The sequence below is a fragment of the Eutrema salsugineum genome, unplaced genomic scaffold (genome assembly GCF_000478725.1).
Source record: "Eutrema salsugineum unplaced genomic scaffold, Eutsalg1_0 scaffold_4, whole genome shotgun sequence".
Taxonomy (NCBI): Eukaryota; Viridiplantae; Streptophyta; class Magnoliopsida; order Brassicales; family Brassicaceae; genus Eutrema; species Eutrema salsugineum.
In genome coordinates this window covers 12,176,589-12,194,485 of record NW_006256686.1, presented here as the reverse complement: position 1 = coordinate 12,194,485, position 17,897 = coordinate 12,176,589, and the positions used below count along the sequence as shown (strand labels likewise).

At 40.5% G+C, this 17,897-nt stretch overlaps 1 non-coding gene across 1 annotated transcript; it reads left to right on the top strand.

The window, feature by feature from the left end:
- The first annotated feature begins 7,258 nt into the window (after positions 1–7,258).
- Positions 7,259–7,364, top strand: LOC112084813. The gene has a single exon (XR_002898473.1). It is a non-coding gene; the product is annotated as a small nucleolar RNA R71 (small nucleolar RNA).
- Positions 7,365–17,897: the final 10,533 nt, after the last annotated feature.

The following is a 17,897-nucleotide window of genomic DNA, read 5'->3' as shown; positions in this document are numbered from 1 at the left end:
TTTCTTCTATTTGGCCATCATATTCCCTAAGTTTCCTAAAAGAGCCTTGAAACTACAAATACATGGAAATCATAATAAAAGTTCCTAAAACTGATTAAAACCTTTGAAAAAGCATTTGAAATTAATGGTGAAAATGGGTACAAATACGGTGTTATCAGGTACCAGCTAAAGATGAACTGAACATCTAGGACAACAAAGGTGGTAACAATAAGATAAAGATGTCCTCCTTTTTAAAACAATTGATGAGAAAATTAGATGTCAAGATTAAGTCCAAGTAGAATGAGCTTGTCAAGATTAAGTCCAAGTAAAATGAGTTAGTATATCCTATCAGAAAACATCTTCATGAATAGAAGTCTTCTAGTGGGATTTCACAGTGTAAGTACTCTAACTACCGTGTAGTCTATTACTAAACCTTGAAAGAGCTTTCTATGAATGATTGGTGTAGAACCAAACAGGTTGGTTATCATCATCGATTTTGTCATTATTCCCTCAAAATGTATTTGCTCAAAATGTATTTGACATTTGAAAACACTTTTTGAAACTCAAAAGACTTTTGAAAAGTTTTAACAAAAACCAAAAAAATTGAAAATTTTTAAAGAAAAATGCAGAATGCAAAGGCTCATGCAAGAAAAGGTGGTTAGAAAGGGATGAAATTCTCCCCCAGACTTAAATCACATTGTCCCCAGTGTGAAATAAATCAGGCAAGGATGAGAAATAGAGTATGTAAGAGTTTAAAAAGATTATAGGAAAATAAAACTTACCTGGTTTTGGTGATGGATTGTGAGGTGGTTGTGGAGGTGGTAGGATGTTGAAAGGTGGATGGTGGATGATGTGGAGTGGTGCTTGATCAAATGGGGATTGATTTGAATCAAGGTAGAGGTGGAAATGGCCAAGGGTGGCGGAACTGGTGCTGGTCGCGGGTCAGGATATCGCGGCCGCGGTAGGACGTCTGCTGGCCGCGGGCCAAGTCTTCGTGGCCGCGGCAAAACCTCTTCTGGCCGCGGCTGAAGGCTTTTCGGCCGCGGTCAGCTCCTTTTCTTCTTCTTCTTTTTTTTCTAGATGCATACTAAGGTCTGTCTAAAATAAGAAAAACAAAAACTTAAATAGAGAAAGAAAGCTAAACAAAAATAAATAAGTACCTAAATGGGTTGTCTCCCATCAAGCGCTTTGGTTTATAGTCATTAGTTAGACTTTGCAAAGAAAAAGACTTAGTTCAAATAAGATCTTGTCGTAAGACAAGTCTTTTTCGAAATCCTCTTGTTCTGTGTTTGATAGTAGGAATTTTTCAATCCTTGATCAATTCCTCAACTACTCATGTCATTGTAGCACTTGAGGTATCAATCCAAATGGAGAGATTCTAGACACTAGAACTATGAGGAGCTATCTTAATTCAAGTCTAACAAGCGGATGAGTTGGTAACAAGGTGATCTAAAATATAAAGTAAACAAAAAAACAAGCAGTAATTTAAGAACAAGCAACAAGACAACAAAACAAAGACTCAGATTCAAAACAAAGAGAAAGCTAAACCTCTAGATGTGATCATTGATTAGGGTGCTTTAGAGATTTATTCATGATGCTAAGAACAATAATGCAATGCAAGTTACTCTTTAGTCTAGACTTCAAAAGCAGATTAATTCATTCCCATGACAATAAACTCTTTGTAAATCACTTAATCAAGATTAATTCACCTTAAGCAAGATCAAGCAATCAACAAGCATAAAGTATCAAGTCTAATAATGACCAAACGGTTTCTATTTCAAGGAGACCGAATCTTACACAGAAAGCAGCAACAAGCAATCACATGATCTCAAAACCAATTAACTTAGAACTCAAATTTAGACTAATCCTCTCATGAAGGCATTAATCTCTACACTAATCCACTTTCAAACCAAATCATCATTTGTGAAATATGAATCAGTGAGCATTAAGAAACAGTTCTAATATGTCATTCATGCATTTAACAAATCATTCCCATGATGAAAAAGGCATAAACCCTTAGCTTAGCTCATTCAGACATTTCATCAAACACCTTGTAGGTGGAGAAATGACTAAGGTCTAGATCAGAGTGATGTGCAAAGATCTAGCATTAAGAGCAGCTAACTAAGGAAAGGAGATGAGAATCTAGAACCTAAACATCATAAACCGATCATCTAAGCACCCTAATCTACACACCTAGAAGCTTAAGAGATAACTACTCACTAATCATGATTAACACACCATTTCCTTTGCAAGAGGTGGTGTTAATCATGATTAGAAGCAGAGATGAGATGATTAGATGATAAGAAATAGCTTTAAGATGATTAAATCTGCTAGATATCTCTTGATCAAACTCGTTTTTACACTAAGAAGCAGAGAGAAAACAAAAAGAGGCAGATTAGAGGATAAGATAAAGCATAACTAGGGTTTTAGTCTCTAAAAACTATTTATATAAAAGGGTGTGGGCCGGGTCAGCCCAGGACAAACTGGGTACTGACCCGCCCTTTCTGGGTTGCTGGAGCCACCCCTCGCCATCTGAAGAAGTCTCACACCGAGGGCCATACACCAGGGGGTCATGTGCTGGGTTGAAACTTTGATGAACACTTGAAGAACATGCATGAGACTTGGCATTTGATCCGGTTAAAGCTATGAAACGTGAAGAGGATTTGTTTGTGATCTGGGTTGGAGAGATGAGGACCTCGACATACATGCCGAGGTGCCTGGTACCCGAGGTTTGTGTAACATAGGAGCTCGGCATAGCATGCTGAAGGGTTCACACCAAGGTCTGCTTCAACACTTAGTCGTTTGGGGATCATTTTGGTGATCAAGGGAGCCTCGGTGTTGAAAGACCGAAGTCCTACCTCGAGGTATAGTCCCAAGGCTTCGTAAACATGCCTCCTCGGCATACATGCCGAGGTATTCACGCCGAGGTAGGACACAGCACTTAGCTTACAGTTGCATCTCTAAAACCCGAATTGAGCAGCTTCTCTTCTGTTCAGTGTAACTTTCAGCTCGTAACTCCAAATGACCTGAAACCAGTTCCATGAGAAAGATAACTCATTCAGCTCGATCTTTGGTGAAGAAACTATCGGCGCTTGGGAAGTGAAAGGCTTCCTGGAGGGCTCATCTTCGCAATGCATTTACACGATCAGAGAAAGGCGTCTAGACATGTGTCCATTCCGGAGACGTTAAATTCTTGCTCATACATTTGAGTTGGATGATCTTGGACGTTCTGGAAAGAGGACTCAAACATCTCTGATTCTTATGAAGACCCCGGAAACTGAATCTGTCTGGAAGTGCGCCGTCCTTCGCATTCTTCGGAGCTCATCGGGTCGGTCCAAGACGGCAGCGAGACAGGGGTTTCTTCCGAGGAGCTCAACTTTCTGCTCACGCGTCCGAATTCCATTATTCTACTTGCTATGGAACCATGATCCAATCGTCTCCAACTTTGATGAAGCCCCCGACAACTGAATCGGACCGGAAGGTTCCCCGGACAGGCGATCATTCAGGAGTATCGGATTGTTCCGGAATGGATGCGAGAGAGGTCTGTCTTCCGATTACCATATCTTTCAGATCCGTGGGCCAAATGCTTTGATTCCAACTGTTCTGAACTCTTGACTCAGTTATCTCCAACTTTTATGAAGACTCCGACAGCTGAATCGGCCGGCAAGATCTTCCGGTGACGCGATTTCGGAAATGTATCTGCACCCGGGATTTTTGGCCGAGAGACTTGACCGCGGTACGTGTTTTTGGCCGAGAAAGCTACCCGCGGGAAGGATTTTGGCCGAGGATCTTCGACTTTCAGTACAGCATTTTGCCGAGAAACCCAAAATTGCTCCTTTTTACCATTTTTGATCATTCCAACTCCATTTCTTCATCTGAATCACATCCTCCACTCCAAATTGGCTCCAAAAGCACCTGTTTAACACTCCAAAACATGCAAAACTCTCTTGGACCTAATGTAATCTCCTAAGTCCTAAAACAATGCTTAAAGACCTAAAATGCATGAGATAAGACATGATTTGGACTAAAATATGTACACCTAATGATGCAATTTATGAATATATCAACTCCCCCACACTTATCCTTTGCTTGTCCTCAAGCAAAAAGAACAAATGAGAGAGAGAGGTTGAATGCATTGGGAGTTCATATTTCTTTTTAGAGAGAAGTGATCACAATGAGAATTCAAGTTCATGCTCAATTATGCAATGCAAAGCCATACTCAGATATATATCAACTCAACAAGGAATCTCCACAAGTTCTCCTCTCTCTCAACTCTTTCACATTCAATAAGCTTTTATCAGGTGAATCAAATGATGCAATGTTCAAATAGGCTGGCTTGGCTAGGGTAAGGTCATGAGATAAAAATGATCTCATCAATATTCAAGCGGGTGCAATGCAACAAGGATCTCTCTATGAACGACCAAACTTCGGCAGAATGCTAAAGGTAAAAAGCAACCGATGCATACAAGGGCAAGACTCATCACACCCCACACTCCACTCAAAGCGTTTCTCACTTGCTCACCCTCTCAGAATCCTCACTCTTCACAATCGTTTTCTTTTCACTAGGGGACTCGCCTTTTTCTTTCATTTTCAAGCCTTGGTTTTCACTTATTCACACAGCTCTTTTCTTTCATAGCATATAGCCTCTTTTAGACACTTGAGCCTTTGGCTTCTTTTCATTTCAGAGCTTATCTTTTCACATCCAAGACTTAATTCATTTTCATTCATTCCCCTAGCTATTTCCACTCTCACTTTTCCACTCAGCTCACCTTTTTCCACTCACCAACAAGTCTTTTCCCCCACACTTATTTCTCACCAATACTCTTGGTTCCTTGATGTTGGAACATATCACTCAATGAGCCAAGCCCTTGTCGCTCTAAACCTAACACTTTCTGCCAAGTTCAGTCCAAGGTGGCCTTACAATTCACACAAGAACATTGGCTCGAAAGAAAGATGGGTTCAAGGTGAGGGAACTGATCCATGATGCGGATTCAGCTGCTTGAGCTAAGGAAGGAGGGTGGTAAAAGCAACGATTCTAGCTCAAGTATGTATGTCGGTATCCACAAGCCTATTCAAGCAATGCATCAAAAGATATTTACATTTCAAGTTCAGGGTTATCACTTAGCTAGAGTTGAGTTCAATTCAAACTTGCTTCTTAGATTCAAATCGTTTCAGACTTTGCAAGCACAGAAAAAGATTCACAAGCATATTCAGTTCAAGTTTTCAAAGTGATGTACTCTCTAGAAAACCTATCATTACTCCCAGCAAGATGCAACCTATATGATGCAACTAGACTCGATCCTAAAAATGTGAATGCAACTAGAATGAACATTTTTTGTGAAAATTTTCTGATTAGATGCAACTACATGAGACTCAAGACTCAAAGTGGAAAATAAGATCAAAGAAAACATGATTAGTAAACACTAAACTCCTCCCCCACACTTAAATAACACAGTCCTCTGTGTTATAAAAGCATAAGAGAGAAGTGAAAGGAAAAAGCAAGAAAAATGCAAAATGAAAAATTAAGAACTAGATGCATATGTACAATGAGTTTGGAGAGTTACCAGACTTGTTCATGATGGAATGGAGGTATTGGACATGGAGGAGGATGCTGGTGCTTTGAACCCTCTGCTTGGACTCAAGTCTCTCAAGCGTCCCTTTTGTTCATGCTCGTTCAGGGACCCCTCTGCCTAGCCATGCCGAGGCTTCTATACCGAGGTGGACAAGTTTCTGTGTAAGTGGCAAGGGCACCTCGGTATTAGCTCAAGAACACCTCGGCTTTGGCTCTCCAAGGCTTCTCACAGCACTTTATTCCGTGAAGATCAAACATGAGACCTCGGTAATGATCATCTCGAGGTGCTTGGCCGAGGTGTCGGGTTCACTGCTCCTTTGAATCATAAGGCCGCCACCTTTAAGCTCCTCTCTGCACTTGTTCCTTCAAACCATTGAGCAAGAACGCTTTCTAGAATCTGAGATCACTTAGCAAACCCATCAAAACGTTCTGAAAATACTAAAGAAAAGATTAAAAAGACTATATACAAGGATAAGCTTGGGGTGTCTCCCAAGAGCACTTTGTTTAAAGTCACTAAGTTTGACTTTGTAAAACCTTTCTTAATGAGGGAGAGGAGGAGCTTTGATGCTCCTTGTCATGTCCATGAATTCAAGCATGAGGTCCTTGTTCATCAGCTCTTGGACACCACCAGATCCCTTGTCTATGAGTTCTTGTGTGAGGATAGCTCTGACTTTGGCAAATGGTCTTGATCTCACATTGCCTTTAACTTTGTATTCCACAGCTCCACCATCAAACTTCCATGGAGTGAGAGCTAAGACTTGAGAAGAAGAAGACCCAAGAGTGAATGGTTTAATGCTTGTTGGGCGCTTGTCTTGGGACTCTGAACCATTGCTTTTGTTGCTGCTGATCTCTTTCTCACCTGGTGTAGGAGGTGGAGATTCCAAGCAATCCTCATCATCACTAAAGAACTTCTCACCATCAATGAACTCAAGATCAAGCTCTCTTTGGTGTTCTTTCTTTTTCTCACAAGCAGCAAACGGCTGATCCTTCTCTTTCATTCCACAAGTCCCCACATACGTCATCTCAAAGTTTTGAAACTCATCACAGAGACTTACAGACACATAAGCTGGCGGTTCAATAGCTTTTTCTTCTTTCTGAAGCTGTTGTTCGGCCTTTTCTTCAGCAGTAATCTGAACTTTGTCTCTAGAAGCTCCATGGATGTCTTTTATAGCGAAAACTTCAGTTCCAAGGGTCACCTCTCCACTGAGTTGCTCAATGTCCTCATTGTCTTGTGAAGAAAGACCTCTAAGAGCAATGTCTTCTTGTGGACAAAAGAGTACACGTTCTATCTCCTTTACAGCAGCTTCATGATCTTTGCTCTCCATGTGATTCACTTGAGAGGTTAAACTCTCTATTTTGTTGTGGAGATCATTGTATGAACGCTTTACTCTTGTTGTGAGCTCATCTTGTCCCTTCAGAAGTTGTTGGAACATGCTGTTCAGCTCCATTTCTTGAGTCTTTGAAGCAGCTTGCTCTTGTGGAACAGACTCTTGCTGAAAACGAAGCTCCACCTCAGTTTTACCATCTTGACAATATTCAGTATCAAGCTCTTTGTATCTTTCATTGCTCTTGGCCAAATTCTCAACAAGTAACTCTCCTTGTTCTATGGTAAGAGTCGCAAAACGCCCATTGCTAGCTGCATCCAATGTCCATTTATGCTCTCTATCAACTCCCCAATAGAAGATACTAAGAATAGCTTCTTGTTGGAACCCATGATGGGGACAATCTCTAGTGTAGCCTTTAAGTCTCTCCCATGCTTCATCAAAGGTCTCATGGATTCTTTGTTTGAAGCCCAAGATGTCTTTCCTAGCTTGGATAGTCCTTTGTATGGGATAAAACCTTTGGAGGAAGATCATCTTGCAATCATACCAAGAATTTACCAAGTGGGATGGTAATGCTCTCTCCCATTTGCTTGCCTTTTCTCCAAGTGAAAATGGAAACAAGATGAGCTTGATACTGTCGTGGGGCACTCCTCCAGTCCTAAATGTGTCACACAACCTCTCAAAGCAGTCCAAATGATCATATGGATTCTCCATACCAGACCCCAAGAACTTAGTTTCTTGAATCAACTTAACCAAGCTTGCTTTGAACTCATAGGCCGCAGCTTCAATTGGAGGAGGGTGGATGCCATACCTCTTTCCATGACTACAAGGAGTGTCACAGCTTCCAACTGTTGGCGTTTTCTTTGGAGCTTGGGTCAGTGCTCGAGGTTGTGGCTGTTGTTGCGGTTTTGGGACTGGAATAATGCTCTTGTGGACGTCCATCTCCAACAGCTCAATAGAACGTGTCTTTCCATTTCTCTTCTTGTGAATTTGGTACCTTTCAAAGCTCAAGAGAATCAAGGAAGACAAGTTAGTAACAATGAAAAAGAGAAAATTCATCATCTCAAAGAGATGCATGCTCTTAGTGATATACATTAACATGGTGAAAATAAAAGCTTAGTAAAACAAAAGAAAACAATGACTTGATCTCAAGAAGATCCAAAGTTCTAATGCTAGAATGAACTCTCCAATTGGCAACGGCGCCAAATTGATAGCAGGAATTTTTCAATCCTTGATCAATTCCTCAACTACTCATGTCATTGTAGCACTTGAGGTATCAATCCAAATGGAGAGATTCGAGACACTAGAACTATGAGGAGCTATCTTAATTCAAGTCTAACAAGCGGATGAGTTGGTAACAAGGTGATCTAAAATATAATGTAAACAAAAAACAAGCAGTAATTTAAGAACAAGCAACAAGACAACAAAACAAAGACTCAGATTCAAAACAAAGAGAAAGCTAAACCTCTAGATGTGATCATTGATTAGGGTGCTTTAGAGATTTATTCATGATGCTAAGAACAATAATGCAATGCAAGTTACTCTTTAGTCTAGACTTCAAAAGCAGATTAATTCATTCCCATGACAATAAACTCTTTGTAAATCACTTAATCAAGATTAATTCACCTTAAGCAAGATCAAGCAATCAACAAGCATAAAGTATCAAGTCTAATAATGACCAAACGGTTTCTATTTCAAGGAGACCGAATCTTACACAGAAAGCAGCAACAAGCAATCACATGATCTCAAAACCAATTAACTTAGAACTCAAATCTAGACTAATCCTCTCATGAAGGCATTAATCTCTACACTAATCCACTTTCAAACCAAATCATCATTTGTGAAATATGAATCAGTGAGCATTAAGAAACAGTTCTAATATGTCATTCATGCATTTAACAAATCATTCCCATGATGAAAAAGGCATAAACCCTTAGCTTAGCTCATTCAGACATTTCATCAAACACCTTGTGGGTGGAGAAATGACTAAGGTCTAGATCAGAGTGATGTGCAAAGATCTAGCATTAAGAGCAGCTAACTAAGGAAAGGAGATGAGAATCTAGAACCTAAACATCATAAACCGATCATCTAAGCACCCTAATCTACACACCTAGAAGCTTAAAAGATAACTACTCACTAATCATGATTAACACACCATTTCCTTTGCAAGAGGTGGTGTTAATCATGATTAGAAGCAGAGATGAGATGATTAGATGATAAGAAATAGCTTTAAGATGATTAAATCTGCTAGATATCTCTTGATCAAACTCGTTTTTACACTAAGAAGCAGAGAAAAAACAAAAAGAGGCAGATTAGAGGATAAGATAAAGCATAACTAGGGTTTTAGTCTCTAAAAACTATTTATATAAAAGGGTGTGGGCCGGGTCAGCCCAGGACAAACTGGGTACTGACCCGCCCTTTCTGGGTTGCTGGAGCCACCCCTCGCCATCTGAAGAAGTCTCACACCGAGGGCCATACACCAGGGGGTCATGTGCTGGGTTGAAACTTTGATGAACACTTGAAGAACATGCATGAGACTTGGCATTTGATCCGGTTAAAGCTTTGAAACGTGAAGAGGATTTGTTTGTGATCTGGGTTGGAGAGATGAGGACCTCGGCATACATGCCGAGGTGCCTGGTACCCGAGGTTTGTGTAACATAGGAGCTCGGCATAGCATGCTGAAGGGCTCACACCAAGGTCTGCTTCAACACTTAGTCGTTTGGGGATCATTTTGGTGATCAAGGGAGCCTCGGTGTTGAAAGGCCGAAGTCCTACCTCGAGGTATAGTCCCAAGGCTTAGTAAACATGCCTCCTCGGCATACATGCCGAGGTATTCACGCCGAGGTAGGACACAGCACTTAGCTTACAGTTGCATCTCTTAAAACCCGAATTGAGCAGCTTCTCTTCTGTTCAGTGTAACTTTCAGCTCGTAACTCCAAATGACCTGAAACCAGTTCCATGAGAAAGATAACTCATTCAGCTCGATCTTTGGTGAAGAAACTATCGGCGCTTGGGAAGTGAAAGGCTTCCTGGAGGGCTCATCTTCGCAATGCATTTACACGATCAGAGAAAGGCGTCTAGACATGTGTCCATTCCGGAGACGTTAAATTCTTGCTCATACATTTGAGTTGGATGATCTTGGACGTTCTGGAAAGAGGACTCAAACATCTCTGATTCTTATGAAGACCCCGGAAACTGAATCTGTCTGGAAGTGCGCCGTCCTTCGCATTCTTCGGAGCTCATCGGGTCGGTCCAAGACGGCAGCGAGACAGGGGTTTCTTCCGAGGAGCTCAACTTTCTGCTCACGCGTCCGAATTCCATTATTCCACTTGCTATGGAACCATGATCCAATCGTCTCCAACTTTGATGAAGCCCCCGACAACTGAATCGGAACGGAAGGTTCCCCGGACAGGCGATCATTCAGGAGTATCGGATTGTTCCGGAATGGATGCGAGAGAGGTCTGTCTTCCGATTACCATATCTTTCAGATCCGTGGGCCAAATGCTTTGATTCCAACTGTTATGAACTCTTGACTCAGTTATCTCCAACTTTTATGAAGACTCCGACAGCTGAATCGGCCGGCAAGATCTTCCGGTGACGCGATTTCGGAAATGTATCTGCACCCGGGATTTTTGGCCGAGAGACTTGACCGCGGTACGTGTTTTTGGCCGAGAAAGCTACCCGCGGGAAGGATTTTGGCCGAGGATCTTCGACTTTCAGTACAGCATTTTGCCGAGAAACCCAAAATTGCTCCTTTTTACCATTTTTGATCATTCCAACTCCATTTTTTCATCTGAATCACATCCTCCACTCCAAATTGGCTCCAAAAGCACCTGTTTAACACTCCAAAACATGCAAAACTCTCTTGGACCTAATGTAATCTCCTAAGTCCTAAAACAATGCTTAAAGACCTAAAATGCATGAGATAAGACATGATTTGGACTAAAATATGTACACCTAATGATGCAATTTATGAATATATCAGTGTTGCAGGTTCTTCATCACTCCAGATTTCTTCTGGTTCAAATGCCTGGGCTTTATGATTTTCTCCTTTGCTCTTAAGTGGTGTAGCTTCATAGAAGATGTCCTTGTTGATGTTTGCAAAAGAAACTCTCCGGTTGGGCTAATCCATGATGGCTCCAGCAGTTGCTAAGAAAGACCATCCAAGGATAACTGGATATAAGTCATCTTTGGTCTTCACTATGTATAGATCGACCGGTGTTATGCAATCTCCAATCCTCAAAGGAATGTCTCGGGCTATCCCTCTTGGTATTGTACGTGAATCATCTGCTAAGCTAATCTTTGTCCTGGTACTTGAAATGTGCTTAATGCCAAGTATCAAAGCAGTTGCTTTGGAGATCATGTTAATACAAGCTCCAGAATCACAAAGAATATTGAGGAATCTTTCACCTCTAATGTCACAAAAGATATGAAATTGACCTTTGTGTTGGACTTTGTGCAGAGATTGAACTGGTCTTTCATGTGGATGATCTGGTGCTTCAAATGCAGAATCACAATAGAACTTTTCTGCATCAAAACTGATGATCAAATCAATGTATGGCATTATAATCCTCTTAGGTTATTCATCCTCCACATCTATGACATCTGGTTCACTTTCTGTGATCATCATGAATGGAGTGTGAGAGTGATGTTCATCAGGATCCTCAGGGTCCTGGTGATGCGTGCTCAGGGAGAGATGGTGGTCACCCGCAGGTGGAGATGTCGCACCCGCGGTGGAGATGGATCTGGTCGCGGGTGAAATCCTTGCGGCCGCGATGGAGATCTCCGAAGGTTGCTTAGCTACTCTCTCTCTTGTTCTTCCACAGTGTCTTTAGGGCTGTTCTGGGTGTCCATTATAGGATCTCTTTCATCAGAATTGGTTGATCCTCCATGAACAAGAGAATACTTCTTATGATTCTCAAAGATCTTCCTCACCACAAGGTTTGTGTCTCCTTGGCACTTAGAGAGATGCTTTATGTCAGAACTGGTGTCCTTGCTCTTGTGCTCAAGCTTGCTTGGGCGAAATTCAATCTCTTGAAGTTCACCATCTGTTCTTCCTCTGTACCATGAAGTGATTTCATTGGCTTCCTTGATCTCTATCTTGGCAGCCTTGGCATCTATGGATCCTTGGAGGATATCATACTTCTGTCTTGGCTGCTCTTCCTTAAAAGCTTCTATCTTCCCTTTTAGCGCAGAAATATCCTTAAAGTGCTGATCTTCCAGCGATTTCACATGGTGTGTGAGATCATCAATTCTTTTGTACAGGGTAGCTTCTGTAACAACTTGGAAGTCAAGGTATTGATTCAGCATAGCTCCTAATCGCTTCAGTTGGAGCCTAAATCGATCAGACTCAGTGTTCTGGTGCAGAATCTGATGAGGTAAAGGAAGAGATGGCTGACAGTTCACCAGGTGTGGCGAATAGGGCTCATCTCGGTGGTGTGGAGTTCGCGAGTCTCCATGGTGATGGTTCGGATTAGGGTTCCAAACATGATGATCGGAATCACGCCTGGATGGTGATTCACATGCGCAGGGAGCTTCACACAGGTTACAAAACCTTCGCTCGGGATTAAGGTTTCTTCTCAGATGATCCATACTTCAAGGATTCTGAAACTAGGGCAAACAGAAGAAAGATTAAGCAGAAAAAGAAAAATTTAGGGTGTTTATGAGTTTGTTTTACTTCCTATGTTGTTTTGGCAGAAACTCGACATATATATATATATATATATAGTCTTCTGCAGCTTCAACCTCCTAGGTTTAGACCTCCAGAGACTATCCTCCCCGGCAACGGCGCCAAAAACTTGATGGACTTGCGGGCCTAGGGTTTGTCTTTAACAAGCCCGTTGGTCCTCAAAAAGTTTTAAGTTTATAAAACCCTAGTGTCTGCAAGTGTACAGATGTTCGTTGTAGGACTTAGGGTTTCGATCCACAGGGAGGATGTCTAATCTGTGAGAAACAACAAACTGGGAAAGTACGCAAAGTCATAAACTCATAGGGTTTTTGGGTTTTTGGTTAAGAATCCTAAACTAAACCTAATCTTATATTCACAAGAAATAAGATGCAATGCAGAATGAATTGTCAAAAGAATATCTCAAGTATATCGACTCAAACTATAGACTCTAGACTCGTAGGTGGCAATTTAGACTTCTCCGGTTTACTCTAATCAATGTTTGGTGTCATTTCTAATTAGCTTCCGGCCTAGTTATCTTCATCTGTTTCTGAGATCTGCATGGAACTAGAATAGACATGTGTATGATTAACCAACTTTCGCCATCTGAATAGACTAATCACTCAAATCTGACAATTAACTCTCGCTCTCATGCCAAAAATAAGATCATGCATTAGAAATTGAATTTGTCTGCTCACATATTCTCTAAAAATAGCTCTCGACTCCTATAGTGACTATACTCTTCTGAAGCTAGGTATGGATGATCTGATACAGCACTCTCGTGGCTCTGATCGATCCTAGGCTCAGTGAATATGTCATGAATCTACTCTCATGCAATATGAACAACTTAGAAGAGATGAGATCCATAATATGGTCTAGAAACTTAGAAATCCTAATCGATATGTGTACCTATCAAAAACTTCTTCAAACAACTTGACTCTCTGGGACAAATCTATATGATGCAAGGAATGATAAAAGACATTAAGAATGCAAAATATGAAATAGAAAAGTTAATAAGATAGAAAGGAGAAAGAATAATGGATCTAGGGAAGAATCCCCCATCTTCATCGCCCTAACCCTAGAAAAAACAAAGTTTGGTGGCTCAAAATCTCATTACAGGAGCACACACCCATTTAGTACTGCTAAGAAATGTATTTATAGGTCAGAAGGTCTTCCAGGTCTCATTTAGGGCTTCTCTAAAGAGAAATAGCGAAGTGGGCTTTGATGTTTGGCCTTGTGGCTCGTCCTTAGGTCCACCGGGGGTGAAAGTCTTCCAGGGCAAGTAAACTGCTACTTTCCCGCGGGTGAGTGTCTTCCGGTGCCGGTGAATTGGGTCAACCTGTTCTCCATGTATCTTTTGATTGCAGCATTGGATCTTCGTGATGTAAAGTGCTATGGAAAGCTGGTTGTCTCCTATTGATTGTATCCAATTTTGAGCTGGGTCAGACGGTGAGAAAGTCTTCATTTGAAGCTGAACTTCTAACGGTCTGACTCAGAGCTGAAAAAGTGGATGTCTTCCATTTTGCCATCATTTTCCCTAAGTTTCCTGAAAAGAGCCTAGAAACTACAAGTACATAGAAATCATAATAAAAGTTCCTAAAACTGATTAAAACCTTTGAAGAAAACATTTGAAATCAATGGTGAAAATGAGTACAAATACGGTGTTATCAGCTGACCACGACTGAGGAATTTCCAGCCATGGCCAGGAAGCATTTCACCACAGCCAAGCTCAGTTCAGCCACCCTTGGCCACTTCCACCTCCACCTTGATCCAAATCAGCCCCCATTTGATCAAGCACCACTCCACATCAACCACCATCCATCATTCACTATCATATCATCTGCACAACCACCTCACAATCCATCACCAACACCGGGTAAGTTCTCTTTTCCTTTCTCTTTTCAATTCTTACATACTCTATTTCTCATAATTACCTGATTTATTTCACACTAGGTACAGTGTGATTTAAGTCTGGGAGAGGATTCCATCCCTTACTGACCACTCTTTCTTGCATGAGCCTTTGCATTCCTCATTTTTCTTTAAAATTTTTCATTTTTTTTGGTTTCTTTTTAACTTTTCAAAAGTCTTTTGAGTTTTAAAATTTGTTTTCAAATGTCAAATACGTTTTGAGGGAATAATGACAAAATTGATGATGATAACCAACCTGTTTACTTATACAACATCCGTTTATGAAGGCTCTTTTAAGGTTTAGTACTAGACTACGCGGTAGCTAGAGTATCTACACTATGAAATCCCACCAGAGAACTTCTATTCATGGAGATTCTTTCTGACAGGATATACATGCTCATTTTACTTGGACATAATCTTGACACCTAATTTTCTCATCAATGGTTTTATGGAAGGTATCATGATATACATCTAGGACATCTTTACCTTATTGTTACCACTCTTTGTTGTCCTAGATGGCCAATTCATCTTTAGCTGGTACCACACCCTTAACACAAACCTTTATGTTCAAACCTCATGCATTCTCTCTTAAGTTTTTATCGACAGATATGTGCAAAAATGCCGGAGAGGGAAGAACACATAGTATTTAGTCACCCAAGAGAAGGACTGAATGAAACCGAGAAGGAAGTGTACCATGCAATCTTATCAAGCCTCACGATTCCTCAAAAAGCTATGTATCGACAGATATGTACACATAGATTTTTGCATGATGGATTAACAGATTAGTTATGTTTGTATTTTGGTGAGAAGTTTTTAGACTTCATCTGATTGATGCATGCCCCTAATTACGGTCTATAAGTATGGTTGATGATATTTTTGAGTTCCCTGTGATTCGGGTGATGATATTTTTCCACTTTGGGTCTAGTTTTGTTTGAGGACAAACAAAGTGTAAGTTTGGGAGAGTTGATAACACCGTATTTGTACCCATTTTCACCATTGATTTCAAATGCTTTTTCAAAGGTTTTAATTAATTTTAGGAAATTTTATTATGGTTTTTCTATGTTTGTAGGTTCAAGGCTCTTTTCAAGAAACATAGGGAAAAATATGGCAAAAAGGAAGAAATCCACATTTCAACTCAGAGTCAGACCATCATAAGTTCAGCCCCAAATTAAGACCTTCTCACCATCTGATCTAGCTCAAATTTGGATACATTCAAGAGGAGACAACAAGCTTTTCCACGGCACTTTACATCAGGATAATCCAACAGTGCAATCAAAAGTTATGTGAAGAGAAAGTTGACCAATTTTACCAGTCCCGGAACACTCTCACCTGCGGCAAAAGTACATTTCACCTGCCCCGGAGGACTCTCACCCGCGGTGGACCTATGCCGAGCCACAAGGCCCAACATAAAAGCCCATTTCGTCATTCCTCTACAGAGAAGCTCTAATTAAGGCCTGGAAGACCTTCAGACCTATAAATACATTTCTTAGCAGTCCTAATCGGGTGTGTGCTCCTGTAATAAGTTTTTGAGTCACCAAACTTTGTTTTCTTAGGGTTAGGCGATGGGATGGGGATTCTTCCTCTAAACCATTGTTCTTTCTCCGTTTTATCTATTTAGATTTTCCATTCCATTTTTATGCATCTTTCATGTCTTTTATCAATTCCTGCATCATGTTAGTTTAGTCCCGGAGAGTCAAGTTTCTAAAGAGTATCGATGAGGTACATGTTCGATTAGGATTTCTAAAATTCTAAGTCATATTCTGGATCTCATCTCTTCTAAGTTGTTTATACTGCATGAGGTTAAATTCATGACATAATCTCTGAGCCTAGGATCGATCAGAGCCATGAGAGTGATTTATCAGGTCATCCGTACCTAGTTTAGAAGAACATAGTTGCTACAGGAGTCGAAAGCTATCTGTAGAGAAGATGTGAGCAAACGAATTCAGTTATGATTGCATGATCTTATTTACGGCATGAGAGCGAGAATTAATTGTCGTATTAAGTGATTAGTTGGTTAAGGTGACGAGAGTTGGTTAGCCATACATATGCTTATTCTTGTTCAATGAAGATTCTGGAAATAGATAAGGATAAATCGTCTAAAAACTAATTGGAAATGTTTTAACATCGATTAGGGTTAACCGGAGAAGTCCATGTTATCCCCTATGAATTCAGATCCTTAGTTTTGAGTCGAATATCTTTTAGGTTTTCTTTAGCAACTCATTTGCATTGCATTTAGTTTCCCGTAAATATTAGGTTAGTATTAGTTTAGGTCCCGTAAACCAAAAACCCCCAAAAACTCCCATGAGTTTATGACTTCGCTTATTTATCCCAGTTTGAAGTTTTTTGCAGATTAGACAATTTCTTTGTGGATCGACACCCTAAGTCGTGCAATGTACATCTGTGCAGTTTCAGACATTAGGGTTTTATATATTAAAAACTCCGGACCAACGGGCCTGCAAAGACCTGCGACCCCAAGCCTATCTTAATGACATTAAGTCTCCTATAGAAAAATTGGGTGGAACTCAAAGAACTGAGGCTTCATGTCACGTCTTCAGAGATATGCTTGATCTGTTGGGTTTTCATGACATCAAAAAATATGGAGGATACATTACGTGGACTGGTCAGAAGCATCAACATACTGTAAAGTTCCGGATTGATAGAACTGTTGCTAATGCGGATTGGAAGGACCTATTCCCAAAAGCTTATGTAAAACTTTTGAGATGGCAGGACTCAGACCATCGACCTCTTCTTCTATATACAGGAGACCGTAAATGGTCTGGAAAAAAATTAATCTGATATGATAATAGATGGAGGTACAATCCGGAGATTCAATAAGGATTACAAAAGACATGGGCTGAAGAATGTCAGCATTTGCAGCCTCACCAGTTTATAAAGATCTTGAAAAATGTCGTCAGAGCTTGTCTCGGTGGAAATCACTCAAGGCTCATAATTCCAGGAAAAAGATTCAAGATCTTCAAAATCAATTACATCAAGCGTATGAGTCTTTTCAATTAAACTTCTATCATATTCAATCTTTAAAATCTCAGTTAGTTCATGAATATAGACTGGAAGAAGAGTATTAGAGAATGAAGGGTCGAGTCTTATGGCTGCAAGCAGGGATAAGAACACGAGGTATTTTCATGCTAAAGCTAAGCAACAAGTAAGTTATAATAAAATCACTTATATTGCAGATGATAATGGAATTATTTGGACAAAAGATTCAGATATCCATCAGGTTATCATTGACTATTTTAATGAACTTTATACTTCTTCGTGCAGTGTTAACAGTGATGCTTATCGTGTTCTTCAACAAACTGAGGCCCGAGTGACTGAGGAGATTAATAGTTTTCTTACTAAAGCAGTCACTGAAGAGGAGATTTATAGGGCTTTAAAGGCTATGAATGAACATAAATCTCCTGGACCGGATGGAATGGATTCTACAGGCATCATT